Source organism: Phocoena sinus, chromosome 6 (genome assembly GCF_008692025.1).
Source record: "Phocoena sinus isolate mPhoSin1 chromosome 6, mPhoSin1.pri, whole genome shotgun sequence".
NCBI classification, from domain to species: domain Eukaryota; kingdom Metazoa; phylum Chordata; class Mammalia; order Artiodactyla; family Phocoenidae; genus Phocoena; species Phocoena sinus.
Window position 1 is genome coordinate 108,150,908 of NC_045768.1, and position 14,931 is coordinate 108,165,838.

General features: G+C 49.9%; 1 protein-coding gene across 1 annotated transcript in view; it reads left to right on the top strand.

Annotated features, from left to right (window-relative positions):
* Positions 1 to 1,326: 1,326 nt before the first annotated feature.
* Positions 1,327 to 14,931, top strand: part of BLK (BLK proto-oncogene, Src family tyrosine kinase) — a 45,634-nt gene continuing 32,029 nt past the window's right edge. The window contains exon 1 of the mRNA XM_032636139.1: positions 1,327 to 1,495. The gene's annotated coding sequence lies outside the window, so the exon portion shown is untranslated. The remainder of the gene's footprint in view (positions 1,496 to 14,931) is intronic.

The following is a 14,931-nucleotide window of genomic DNA, read 5'->3' on the forward strand; positions in this document are numbered from 1 at the left end:
AGTTTGTTGTGTTAACTGAATTGAAATAACAAGACTGAATCGTCTCATCTCAAACAGTAACTTTTAAATCATAAGCTTGGGAGTCCTTGAACTTGTGTTTAAATGTTTAGGTCCAACTCTCAGGTGTCAGGAAGTGAATACAAAAATAATAACACCTGTGATTCACTGAGCACAGCTGGTTCTGGGCCCTGTTCTGGGCCCTTTGCTCTCAAGGATAGAAGAAGACAAAGCAGGGTTCACTACGTGCTAAGTACCGTAATAGAGACTTTTTATACATTAATCCATTTATTCTCACAAAAAACCTTTTGGGAGGAATGAAGCAGACTGTTTCCAAGGAGCCTTAGAACCCACGAACTCTGTTTCTGCTGCTGATGCCATGAACATCTGTCAAAAAGCTCTTTCCTACCGGGAACTTGCAGAGAATTACTGTCTTAGTCCTAAAATCCAAGGAGAGAAACTCCATAAGGAAGCTGAAATTCTGGACTGTGGTCCCACCCTCACTGAGGTTCCCAGACTTAAAGGCAGGAGAGGAAGTCACCCATTGGCTCCCTTTTGTCTGTGCATCAGAAAGCAGGTGTCCAGTGGCCCACCATGTCTGGCTGGACCAGCAAAGTCTCCAGAGGTCATCTCAGCCACCTTCTTGGTCCCATCGGTCCCTCCGCCAGTGCGGTACAGGACAGCACCTCACCACTCTGGGTGTTAGGGTCCTTCCCCATCACCTGTATCATTCTCGGTTCCTCTGAGTTTTCATAGCTGAGTGAAATAGCACAATTGAAGAGGCTCTGAGATCAAAATCAAGGACTGGCTAGGGTGCTAGAAACAAGGGAATTAGCCGATCCTGTGCCTCCTCTCACTCATTCTGTCGTTTGTGCTCTTAGTATCCCATGGGCTAGGAATTGTCAGGACTATCTGGAGGACAAGAAAAATCCAGCAAGCCTGGGAGAATGGCCACCCTGCTCACCCAGATGGCACAAGGCAGCAGAGCCCAAGCTCCTTCTTGCCTTGAAGACAAACACTGCAAAGCAGAGCGAAATACCTTGCCGAGTTAGCTTGGAGGTTACTAACTCTGCCAGGCTTTGCTGCAGGAAAAACAACATCTGTGTTGTTCAATCAAAACCCCATGAGAAAATTTCCCAGTGGCCGAGGGGCATTGTTACCGATGTGGCCCAGGCCCAGAGAAAGACCAGCTGCTTGTGGTCCTTCCTCGCAGGCTTTTCCTGGACCCAGTGAGCCCACGGAAGCTTTTGAAGGGCTTGGCGGGAGGGGCGGGGCTCCTTGGGGGCAGCTGTGACCACAGACCGGGGAGCCTGCCACCTCGGCCGGGTGATTGCCATCGTCAGCAGGAAGCTACGAGCTACCGAACTGATTGAGACACCTGGGATGGGCTCCTGTTTTGGGATTGCTTCCGAGCTGCTGGCTGTAGCTGGAAGGACACTGCCCCACAAGGCGCGGGGATCTGAAGAGCTATGGTGAGCGGCTGCTGAGCATTGCCAAGGTAAGAGGCATCTTCTGCCTTCCCGACCGTCTCATTTCCTCAAATGGTGCCAACAGTGCCCGGAGGCCTGTGGGTGGGAGACCGGGCAGGAACATTGCTATGGGGGTTATGGGCGGAGAGAGAAGACATTCTTAGGATCCGAGCTGCAGCTGTGAACAGATTGCCCTGTTGTTTGTTCATTTCTGTTTTAGAGAGTTGTTTGATTTATAAAAGTTCATCCATCCAGGGTAGATTCTGTTTCTCAGGCTTTCTAAGCTGGAAAAGGTGGTAAATGTGCCACAGAGGAAAGAGAGGAGGAGGCTGGACCGGGTGGTGGCGGCGTGCGTGGGCACTCACGGCAGCTGTGGGCTCCAGGCAAGAGCTTCCCTATACGCGAGAGTAAAGGTACCATGGTGCAGAGCTGATGGAGGCCAGCGGTGATGCATGGGAGCATCTGGCTCAAGGTCAACGATTGGCTGTTGCTTTTGTTTCATTTTGGGTTTTGTTTTTTTTTTAATAAGGTTTTCCATTTTTCAGACATGTGGGGGTAGGTTGATGGAATAGGTTTAACGATGGCCTTTTGGGCTAAGAGATCAATTTGGCCAACTGTGAAAAGGAAAGAACAGTTGACAACATATTTTGAAAGGATTTTAAACATTCTAGGATTTTGACAACTTTTCTAGTCATTTCCTAACTGTGTTTACCGCTGTGTTTAGCCTCAACTGCCCACATTACCAATGAACTAAAGAGTTATCACCGCGTTTCCGTAGTTATAGAGAATTCCATATAATATATGTTGATACTCCTCCCTCCCGGAAGGGAGCTTGGTTCCCCTCAGCTTAAGTGAGAACTGGACTTAGTAGAGTGTATGGAAAGCAGAAAACGGTAACACTATAGTGGAGAATCCTGGCCACAAAGTTAACATCTCCAGGGATAAGTCATATTGTATTTATTATGTAACTTTGTCTGCAAGGAGAAAAGTACTTCACCTGTGTGCTCTTCTTCCCCCAAACCCATAATCCCACTCTAGTCATAAGAAAACATCAGACAAACCCAAATTGAGGGACAGTCTACAGACGATTTGACCTTCTAGATTGTCAAGGTCATGACAAATGAGTAAAGATGGGGAAACGGTCACACATCAGAGGAGAGGAAGGAGACGTGACAACTAAATCCAGAATTCATATCCGGGCTGGATTGGGTTCTGGACCAACAACAACCTCAAAGTCATTCGTGAAAATAGGTGAAGTCTAAATAAGGTCTGGAGTCTAATGACTATCGTTGCACTGATGTGCCTTTCTTAGTTCTGGCAAATGTACCATGGTTAGGAAAGAAGCCAACATTAGGGGAAGCTGGGTGAAGGATGTATGGGAAGTCTCTATCCTCTGGGATAGAAGTCTCTATCGCCTTGGAGCTCCCCACCTTATTCCCAGAAGGCTCCTATTTCCCTCTCTTCACGGTATTTCTTACGATTCATTTATTTTTTCACGCAGCACACATATTTTGAGCCCTCACTCTGTGTCAGGGGACTTAGGGCCGACACCCCACCTCTGTCTCCCAGCAGAGCTCACTGCGTTGGTTCAGGTTCCTGGGCCCTAGCACATGCCTAGCTACCCACAACTGGCCCCTCACCAGTGAGGAAGTAGGAGGCCGAGCGTGGAGGCCAGGGAAGGCCCAGACCCGGCACGGAATACCCGATGAACTCTGCCGTCCTGAGCTCAGCCATCCCCACAGAATCTGTGGTCAGCCAAGCAGCAGTGAGCTGTGCTGGCCGACGCTCTCCTGTGAGCGGAGCATCTCCAGAGGGATGCAGAGCAGAACTGGGACTCTTGAAGAGCCAGCTCCTGCGCTGCCCTAGAATCTGCAGCATCCAGATGAGACCACTAGGGGCGGCATCCTTGCTTATAAGGGGCTGCTGTTTGGAAAGGTACCAGGGAGACAGAGAAGCCTGACCTCTCCAGCACACACACACACACACACACACACGCACACGCACACCCCACAGGCCTGGCAGAGCAGGTGTGCCCTTGGTCGAAGGTGATATCTCAGCCAGATTAGAGAAACGCTGCGGAAGCAGGTGAGAAAGAAGAAAGAATTATGAAGCTGTGGGGTGATAGTGTTTAGATGAAAATCACATCACTTAGATGAAGATCAGAATTAAAGAGCGGAGATTCCCACTGGGCCTACAGTCCCCTCCCTGTCATGTCCCCTGCTCCCTCACTGCTCCTGGACCTCCTCCACAGGTCCGCGCTCCTGCTGGGCACACGCCCCCCCACCCCTCATCCAGGCAAGTCCCGCTTGTCCTGATTCTCAGGATCAGAAGACCAATGTGTTCTCTTCTGTCACCAGTGCCCAGACCCATCCCTGTGTCCCCATGGCCTCCAGCACATGCTTAGGGCTATTTGCTTGCTGGTCTGCTGCCCCTCTGGACCTGGGCTCCTCCAGGACAGGGACCAGGCCCTTCCTCCCTTCCCTCTGAGTCCCAGCGCCCAGAACGTGCCTAGCACAGGGTGGATTCCCTGTGGAGTGGTTCTTGAGGGAGAGAAACAACGACACATTCTGGAATGCAAATAAGCTTAAGACATGAGGAAGAAAGCTGGAAGGAGGAAAAGCATGTGAGATTTCACGATCACCCTTCATCACAGTGGACTCCGGGACCATGGCCACACCGGGGCTTTAACGGGGGCCCTTGCAGAAGGAGATGGGGTGTCACTAGGTCTTCAGCATGTTCTGCTCCTTCAAGGCAGAGTGGACCAGAGGAAGGTGCTGGACCTTGGGGTCAGCCAATCCTGCACTGGGACCTGGCTCTGCCACTTATGGGGGATCTGGGAGGGTGGAGCAAATGGCCTAGCTCTCTGTAAAGGGGGAACAGTTGCACCCAGCTCCAGGTACAGAAGTGAGAACTAAATTGAACAAGATGATTGGCGCATGGAGGCTCTGCCATGGCCCCTCAGCTCCCCATGGGCCACTGTGTGGCTTGTGCGTACCCCCTCACAAAAGACCTGATGCTTCCTAAAACCATGGGGGTAGAAAGAGGTTATCTCGGGTGCCTTGTCAAGGCCACTGTCTGCTGGCCTCTTTGCACACCTTGTTACCTGGGCTGCTGTGCCAGGACCAGGGTGAGGCAAGTGGGGCTCCGAGGGTACAGAATTTAAAGAGGGTCACCCTCTCAGGATCGCTCAGGTGCAGGGGATGGTCGAATATATTCATATGTCTGCACGGATATGAGATGCTCTGTGTTTAATGGATTAAGTCAGGAGTTCTGACCTCGAGACCACAGACCCCTCTTGAGTTTCACAGGACCTGTGAGCTCCCTGAACTTTGTGGACGCGTGCATTCTTCTGCAAAGAGCATTTATGGCTTTCATCAGATTCCCAAAAGGATCTGTCCACCCCAAAATATTTGGACTCACCAAGTCCGATGGTTAGGAAGAATAGTTTAATTTTATCTCAGTGTGCTGTATGTACAAGGCAGGGGAAGGGACTTGGGCATAGGAGAGAGACAAAGCAGCCGTGGCTGAGAGGTCCTACAGCTGAGAGGTTGGATGCCTGGGCTTGTGGAATGGAGGGCCCAAGTTCAAGTTTCAGTCCTGCCACTTCCTGGCTGTTGCAACTCAGGCATGTCACCAAATGTCTTCCTGAAATAACAATTGTTTGACCTCACACTATACTGGCAGCCTCACCTATCTCAGTAGGGGACTTATACCCTTAAGTCTCATTTCTTTATTTGTTGATAATAGCACATCACAGTGTTAGAAGAATTAAACTCCAAAGCCCTAATTCTCTGGTGAATTGAAGCTGAGGAGGACAGAATATTTCCATCTAGATTCTATTCAATGCCTCATGGAAGAATCAATTCTCCGCGTAAGAGGAGTCCTTGTAATTTGAAAAGGCACATTTCACATTTGTAACTTCTTAGATTTATTGGTACGCACATTTATCTTGAAATCTTGAAAAGGGAGAGTGTGATTTGGTTTCTCAAAAGGGGAAATGGGTTTAATAAGATTGAGAAACGTAAATCTAGGTGCCTTGGGTGCTCCCCCTGTGTCGAGCTTATTGGGCCGAGAGCTGTGTGTCTGGATCTCAGTGCCTGGGCTGTTCAGGGAACCACATTCCTGAATCAGGCCCATGCACCCAGCTTGGCAAGGACACACTGTGCTCGGCTCATACTAAAGGCGCCTGTAAGAAACAAGGCAGGCCCTTCGCCGTGGCATCATTGCTGCAATGCTGTTGAGACCGCCGCCCACCACTGCACTCAGGACCACCCTAAAAGGAGCCTCGGGAGAATTACTCTCAGACTCCAGACCCGGGAGACACCAACTCTTCCAACGGGTCATTTCCCACCCACTGCTTCAGACTCCAGGACACTTAGAGCCAAATTTCCATCTAACCATATTAGCAGCTGGGGAGCCCCATCTCAAGGTCTGTATTTCTGTGTACCTGCCTTACTGTCAAATTTGTTTTCCTGCCCTAACTTACCCTTTGGTCTGATTTCTTTGTCTACTTTTCTCTCCCGTTATTTCATATTTATTTTTATAAGTGGCCCCAAATCTTTTTGGAAACATCAGGAAATGAATAAATAAGTCAACAAAAACAGGACAGTGTTCTGGAAAGAGCCTGATGCACGGTGAGGGTACTCAATAAGAATTAGCTCCCTTTCTGTGTACAAAGCATAGAACAACCTATTGTGAGATATCCAGCTGTGGGTCTATTATAGTTAGACAAATAGCCTGTTTCAACTGTCTGTTTTTACAGTTATTGTAGCCTCTATTGTTACAGAGATTATCTAAAATTATTTCATGGGAAGATTCTTTTTATTCCTACCATTTCTAAAGTAAATGGGACTTTTCAAAAATAAATTCATTTTTTTTTAAAAAGCATTGCACTTGGGGAGTTCCCTGGTGGTCCAGTGGTTAAGACTCCGTGCTCCCAATGCAGGGGGCCCGGGTTTAATCCCTGGTCGGGGAACTAGATCCCACATGCATGCCGCAATTAAGAGTCTACATGCCGCAACCAAGGATCCCACATGCTGCAACGAAGATCCTGAACACAGGCACAAAGATCCCACGTGCCGCAGCTAAGACCCGGCACAGCAAAATAAAATAAATAAATATTAAAAAAAATTAAAAAGTATTGCATTTGAAGATAGGACCAAAAGTAATAAGGCATTTTATGAGTTTATTTGGGTGGCTTTATGGGAAAGGCTGAAGTCTCCTTTTCCTAATGAGAGCCATTTCTATTTTGTGGTGTCCGTCTGTCTGTCTGTTGGTCGGGCTGGCAGACTCCCTGGCACCTGTCAGTGCCGTCAGGGATGTGTCAGGTTAAGACAGGCGTCTTCGGGACTGACAGCAGAGATGTGCTGTCACATGCTTAACCACCAGCTTTCCGGGAAGCAAACATACACATTCACACATATAAGTTAATCATCAGTTTTACTGGTATGAAGGATGTATGATGCATAATTTACAAACATTAATATATACAATACCCTTTCTCATAAATACCATACAGCCCATTGATTCTCCATAGAATGCTTTTGTGAACTTTTGCCAAACCCTTGTATCCAAAGTCAAGCTATGGTTGCCATCAATGCACATGAACTTCACTGATATTTTCACTTATGCCAAGAAGTAAGATCAGACTGAAACCACAAAGACATGTCGGAACTGCTCTTGTTAGTCTATGTGGTGACACACTTCTTTACTAAATTGGAAAATAGTTTTTTACTACTTTAAAAATTTTCCCCATTTTGGGGGGCGCTATTCACAGCTACAAATATTTTTAAATGAAATCAGCATTATCAACATTTTCTCCATCACTGTCTTAAGTTTGGAAAATCAGCTCAACAGATCAACCCCAGATGTATAGCCCTTGCCTATTCCTGTGGTGTAAACACTCTCGCTGTGGCTGATTTCAAGCCGCCAGCATGACTTGGCTGAACACAAAGCTGGGAGGCTGGAAAGAGGCGAGGTAGCACACCGTTATACTGTGTCCACCCTACAGATACAACTGATATAAGTAACAAGAGCAGAGACGAGAGTAAACTATCTAGGAAGTGATGAGGTTTGAGTGTGTATTACCTCCGTTTTTAATGTCATTTAATTATATTTTATGTAATTTTAATTTTGTACATTTTAATTTTGAATAACAATGTACTTAACAAACAGCTCACAGATACCCCCCAAATTTAACAATTGGCTCTTACAAACCAGCGTGAGCTGGCTCCAGTGCATGGCTGCCTGAGAGGCATAATATCTCAGTGCCAAAGTACAGATCTGTGCCTTTTCTGTACCTGGGCTTTGCTGAGCAGGGCCAAGTAGAGACTAACCTGCCTCCTGGGCTCTCCTGAGTCCCAAGCCTGGCAGAAGACGCCCAGGGATCTGGTGGTCCTGCCGTGTGCTTGGTGGCAGGGAGAAAGGAGGGGTGCGGGACCCTGGATGGAGACCCTCTCCCCACGGCAGGCGTGTCTCTGCACCTGCTGCTGCAGCTGGCGACCTAAGTCTTGGAGATCATGGACCCCTGCTGAGTTTCATGGAGCCTATGACCTCCTTGAACTTGCATGCAAGCTTTTGTGGAATGGACAGGTCTTGAGCAAAGATCGTTTATAGCTTTCATCAGATTTCATCAAATCAGGAAGGTTTGGGGCTGCTGGCACGGGAAGGATTGGTTTCTGTTTGACTTCCAAGGGGAGAAGGCAGCTTTTCCGAGTACTCCTGGGACCTGCTCCAAGAATGAGACAAGGTGGCCCCCGCGGGGGAGGCCCTTGCCACTCACGTCACCTAGAAGTGTGGGCGGAGACGCTTCCTACAGGGGACCGGGGCTCAGTGCAGGACACAGTGCTGTGGCTCCCAGCCATCAAGGCTGAGATTGTAGATGTTGCCCCTGACAACCAGGCCCGGTGGCCCTGTCACAGGTGCGGAGGAGGGATGGGGCTCAGCGAGCCCATGTTTCTGCCGCAGCCTGACCCCCGCTGAGGCTGCTCCCACCTGGGCAGCCAGTGAGAGGTGCCCGCTCCCACCCTCCCCTCCTGGTCAGATGGAGCTTCCCAGGGTCCTCCATGCCCCATTGTCACCAAGACAAGTGCCCTCTGAGAACTCGCAAACGGGAAGCGAAAATAACACCCCCAGAGAGGCTCCTGGCCCAGAGCCGAGGGGACAGGCCCTGTGACTGTCTCCCTCCTTCTGGTCTTTAGGAGGATTTCATTTGCTTGCACAAGAGTTTGCTCATAGGAAGGTCACACTTTGGTGGCGTCGGGAGGGTTTAACACCTTTCTCCTCAAGGCCCCTTGAGGGACGCGCAGGTGGACCGAGGTGGGTGCAACTCAGCCTTTGCTGCATCCATGCAAATGGCTCCGCCACATTCATCCTGGCGTGGAACCTCTACCTGCAGCCTGCACAGAAAGCCACTCTCTCGGGAGAAAGCCTGCCCTCCTCCCGTCTGTTTGTGTGCCATCAGAACTGCCGTGGGGGCTGCCTGCCTGTGAAAGAGTCACCGTCACCACGTGTGGTCCTTCTCGTCCTGTTGATCAGAAAGGCCCTTGACAATGAAGGGAAGGGAAAGGTGTAAGAAGGACTGGAGAGAAACACGGGCCTCAGGGGCTTCCCTGGTGGCGCAGTGGTTGAGAGTCCGCCTGCCGATGCAGGGGACACGGGTTCGTGCCCCGGTCCGGGAAGATCCCACATGCCACGGAGTGGCTGGGCCCGTGAGCCATGGCCGCTGAGCCTGTGCGTCCGGAGCCTGTGCTCCGCAGCGGGAGAGGCCACAACAGTGAGAGGCCCGCGTACCGCAAAAAAAAACAAAAAAAACACGGGCCTCAAGAGCTGGTTTTGTCCAGGTCTATAATGTTGTCAGAAGTTTTATATTTAAGGTCTTTGATGAATTCTCTTGGTTAAATACTTTCAGTTCATTGTAAGTGGGAGGGGCCCCTAGCCAATCTCCCCTGAGCAGGTGCTCAAAAGATGTTTCCAGTGTGGTGATTGCTGCTCCATGGGGCCCTGTGACTGAGGAGCGCGCCCCCATCTCCCACCCCTGAGACAGGACCCCTTGAGGTTTTAGCCTCAGGAGGCTGGAACTTGCCGGCATGCAGTGTTTGGTGCGGTAGTCCTTTTTGGACCCTGTTTTAAGAATTTTATACTAGAAAGACGAAAAAGAAAATCTGTTGCAGGCAAGGGGCTTGTTGATGTAGGTGTGCTCACACACACACACGCACACACAGACACACAAGCACACACAGAGACACACCGGCTCATACGTACACATGGACACACACACACACACACACGCACACACACGTCAACAACACCAAGAAACCACCCAGCACAACAAATTGCATTGGCAACAAAAGTGAATTGAATCCATTCTGCCCCATAAAGAGATCTCCAGGCCTCTTCCATTCTGGAGAAATCTAGTCGCTGGAGCACATCCTCCCCAAAGTCCTTCTCCTGCTACATACTTTCTACCGCACAATGTTTTCTGTCATCAAACAGCAAGACATGTCTTCTTCTGCTCTGAGTGGGTCTCGGGAGGGCCGAGAGCACCCACCACCACTCACCTACCCAGAGCCAGTCCCGGCGTGTTTGCAGGAGCACGGGGCTGGGACTGGGGCTGTGGGCAAGTCAGAGGGGAGGATGGAGGTGCCAGGCCCGCCCGTCCTCAGGGTCTGGTGTTCCTTGGCCTGACTCCACACTCTGCAGGAGAGGCCGGGTCTGAAATCCCTGGGTGCCCTGCCGGCCCTTCCTCCCATCTCCTGCTAAGGTGACCAGCTCCCCTGGCGTCTCCGGGAGGAGCGTGGAGTGTTCCTACAAAGGAGCCCTGAAGTGCAGGGGAAGCAGGAGTCGTAGCAAAGGCAGAGGACGGCCGGAGCTCCCCCAGGCTTCCCTGTGTGAGGGCAGCACTGATCACACTGACTTCTCCTTTGTCAAATGCGCCCCCAGGTCTCCATCGCTTTAGCTCAGGTCCCCCCTACTCCAGCCTGGATGATTGCACATCCTGGGAGCTCATCTGTCTTCTTCCAGTCTCTTCCACGCCAGTCCATCCTGCATGTGGTCGGTGAGGTCTTTCTAAAGGTCAAACGTGGCCCTGTCACCAGTCAGGGTAAAATCTCTGTTGACTCCTCGATGCCTGAGAGCAGAGTCCAGACGGTCTGGGTCTCCGTCCGCTCTCCTGGCATCCACCTCCAGGCTCACTGGGCCCACCACAACTCAGAGCTTTTGTTAAATCCTCTTCTCTGCCGGAAATGCCCATCTCCCCAGGGAGAGATCCTGTGGGACCTCGAAGGTCCAGCTCTAAAATCTCGCGAGCTTCTTATGGCCGTTCCCCTCCACCCGGGCCTGGCTAGAGGCTCCCTCCATGGAGCCCAGCAGGGAGCTTAAGAGAAAGGACTTTGGGCTTCAAGCTGGGTGGCACAGTCTCCATCCCAGGTCCCATTTACACACCCCAGTTGTATCGCCAACTCCCAGCCACACACCCAGAGAGCAGAGTACCGTTCATGAGGTCACACAGATCATCAGTGACTGGCCTGGCCCTCGGGCTGGACCTCGTCACTCTTCACTTCCGTCTGTCTGGCCTGAAGACTGCCTTGAAGCTTTCCCATGCCGCGCTTGCCGACCTAAGGGGAGGACAGCGCGGTGCTGAGTTTGTTTCCTTGCTTTATTCTCTTTTACTTTCCCAAGGCCGCACAGCCTGGGAACACTCAGGAATAAGTATTTGGCTCATTTATTATCCCCCCACCCCCAAATAAAGAAGAAGAAGAATGTCAGGCTTGTGAGAACAATGGCGCTAAGGGGAACCTTTGAAATTGTTGACAAGGACGCCAGCTTCACAGACCGTAGCAGCACGGGTTGAGCAAGTTTATGATGAAGGTGTTGCTGCCTCTGGAAGGATGTCTGGTGGGCTCAGGGGGGTCAGGACAGAGCGTGGAGCCATGTGGGAGGGTATGAATCTCAGCCACACTCAGTGTGCAAAAACAGACCATCTAGTCTGAGCATCTTCGTTTCTGCTGGGTAGTGGAAAACCCCCCCAGGGAGCTCAGCACCCTCCCCCTTTCTCCAGGGTTGGGTCCAAGGTTGGGGGTGGGGAGCTCAAGGGAATCAGGCCTTTGAGGCGGCCTATCTGATCCTACTTCTCTATCCACGCAGGCCGCTGCTGGGATGTCTTATTCCGGCCTCTGCCCCGGGTCAAGGCTGTCAGGGTGCCACACCCTGGCATCCACATCCACGTGCGCTAAGCCAGACTCACACGAGTCCCCGAGGGCTCAGAAACGAGAGTCTCTGTGAGGTCAGATGTGCACCCGCTGTGCCCACCCCTATCTGATCTGTCTGTGACGGGGCTGTCACCCAGGTCCTGCCACGGGCTTCGGGGCCATCAGACGAGGTAGCCACTCATCTCTCTAGAGGCCAGCAGAGCCTCGGTGGAGGAGCTGCAGAAGGAGGGCAGCCCTGCTTGTGCTGAGCGCTTTGGGAAGGAAAAGCCACATGTGAAGGATGTGGTGATGGCGGCTCTCGCTGTTCACGACCCCCCCAGCTGCAGGGCTGCAGATATGAGAGGGAGGCGGTTAGGAGCTCGCCTGAGGGACGTGAGCCAGGCCTGAGGTCAGAGCTGGGCTGTGAAGCCTCCATGCTAATGACTAGTGCGCTGACCATGACCTTAAGAAGGTCAAGTCTTTATTGATGAAGCTGCTGCCGCTCTGCCCCGCCCCCCCCCGCCCCCCCCAGGCTGGTTGCACTGCAGGAAGATCCTGGGCAATTTTCTCTTGGTGGCTGTTGTGAGAGTAGCTAAACTCCCAGGACCCATGCGGACCCTGCGGGGGCCCTGTGTCTATTTCCAGCTTGGCAGGGGAGTGGTCTGTCACCTGGGTGTGTCCTTTACTTCTGACTCTGCTTGTGGATGGGGGAATCTAAAAAGCAGAAGGTCACGTACATTTAGACATGAAATTCCTCATGCTGTTTGCAGGAACCAGTCTCCCTGTCAGCCCAGACTCGGATGACGAGGACCCAAGCCTAGGAATAAGGATGCGCTCTCTCTGCTCTTCCAGTTGCAGCCTGGGGTTTTGTGCTCCGTGAGGTCTGCGGAGCTCTGACCAGGTCTGCGGGGGGCCTTCCTTCTTCACCTGCTCACAGGGAAGCCACAGAAAGGGCCGGGCCACTTAGAAGCAGGAGATCCGCCACAGCCATTTGGAAGAATAGGCTGATTTCGTACAGAGTTATCATTTACCTCCTTTCTTTAAAGCTATAAGAATCATATAATACCAAAAAACTTTTGGAAATAGATATGAGCCATCAATAATTCCACTAACCTCTGATTTCTACCCAAGACTTGCTTGTCTTGGTTCATACGATGTAGCTTCTCATTGCTGGAATCATAAGGGACAGAGACCTTTGGATTCTGGAGGTTTTTTCCTTGCTTTCTTTCTTTCATCTTAACATAAGCATCTTTCCCATGGCTACATGTCTTCACAGTGACCATTTTTGAAGCTGCGTGATATTTCATTGTGTTAACTGTATTTCAAACTGAACATTTCGTTTCCTTTTTTAAACATCCTAGAGGGCTATGATTAAAAACAAAATAACATGTAGCTTGCAAAGTCATTCTGAACTACGTCACTCAGCCAAAGAGTATTCTTTCCTAGTCCTTCCGAGGAACGACAGTTATATAGGGAGACTGAATGCTTATTTGGGGGTGGAGTGGGGTGGACTTGGACTTGCATTTGAAGCCGTGGTGATAGTGGCCTGAGTTTTCATCCTCTCATCTAGCTCCCTTGTTGTCAGCAACTATATTCGCTGACCAGGGTTACTGATGTGGTCTTTGGCCGGAAAACAGACTTTCCTCTCTGTGAAATGAAATGACTCATAAGGAAACAAAACCCAAGGCTTTGGCCTCATTTGTCCCATAGTCTAAACCACGATTCTTAATCAGGGGTCCATGAATCGTTGTGAGGATTTTGGGGAAGAAGCGTCCTGAAAATGAACACACAATTGGACATGTGTGCACATAAGTTTATTTGCTGGGGGAGGTGTCTGTAGTTTCGTCAGATTCTCAAAGGAGGCTGTGGCCCCCAAAATGTTTTTAAAAACAACAGACCTCTCTTTCTCTCTCTCTCCTTCCCTCCCACCCCCTTTTGGGAGTCTGGGGTTGAAATAAAAGAATCCGAAAGATCTGTGTCTCCATACAGGAAGTCCAGGCGTGGAATGGTGACCATATGATCCTCATCTGGGGAACCTTGGATTCGAACCCAAGCCTGTCTCACTGCCAGCTCTGCGTGTGTGTACCCATTGTGCTAAAGTGCCTTATGGTTGAGAGAATTGCTTCTCTTTTTACTTCTTTAACCAAAGCCAATTGCTAATGTGTTCAAATAAGAGGCTCTGCCATGATCATGGCCATCCTTGGTTCTTAACAAGAGGAAATGTTTTGGCCTTGCATTTCTCTCCAGGGAGTTGGCCTGACACAGAAATATTTGTGGTTGGTTAATTAACCATAAGAGATGAGCTGAGTTTATCACAGGAAATGTTATCACTCAAGGCTTAAGGAGCCAAAGAAACTTTGAAATCCAAGAGACCAAACCCAACAGTTCAACCCAACGGGTGGGAGACTTCAACCCATGACTTCCTGAATACCAAGGGGCCTCTTCTCTTCAAACAGATGTTTTTAGTAACAACAAACTATTTGGCACCCTTAAGTGACTTTGGCTTCCTAAATGTGTTTGATTCCCTTTCTCTCTTAGTAATCCTGTCCTGAATCTCCTTAAACACAAGCGTGCATACCTGGAGGCAAGACGATGGGGCAAAATTCAATCTCAGGTCTCCTTGTTTCCTCTGAGAATCTCTGCTAAGTTAACCACTTATTATTCCTGAAAATTGGCAGCCGTTAAAGGGGAAAGACTTCCTGAAATATGGGAAATAATCATGCAATAAAAAAAGAGTAAATTATTTCATTTTGGACAGCTTAGATGTAACACAATATTAAACATTAAATCAATGTGCCTTGTTGACCACATAGTATTGGCTAGGGTTCGATAATCAGTACACAGAATAACACTGGCTTTTGGTATAAATGGCATCTTTTTACTATAGTCCTGGTAAATTAAACTGATTACTCTTTATGGCAGCGGGATATTAGGGGGAAGTGGATCAGTAGGCATTTTCTTATATTTGGGTTCTCTCTGATTCATTCATTCATTCCAAAGAAGAGAAAGCTCTACTGCATATTAGAATATGTTCCAAGTGCTGAGATGGGTCCTGGAGATACAAAGATGAAAAATTTTAAAAAGCCCCTTCCCTTGAGGCATTCACAAAGTCTAATTTAGAAGGCAGGCGTTAAACAGAAGGCCCAAAGGACTGTGATTGGTGCTGTAAGAAGTGCCGTGGGCCAGAGGAGGGGGCGACGTAATGGAAACAGGGTGCCAGGATGATGGATGGGCTACGCCATGAATGAAGACTAGCTCTTCAATCAGACCCAGGGACC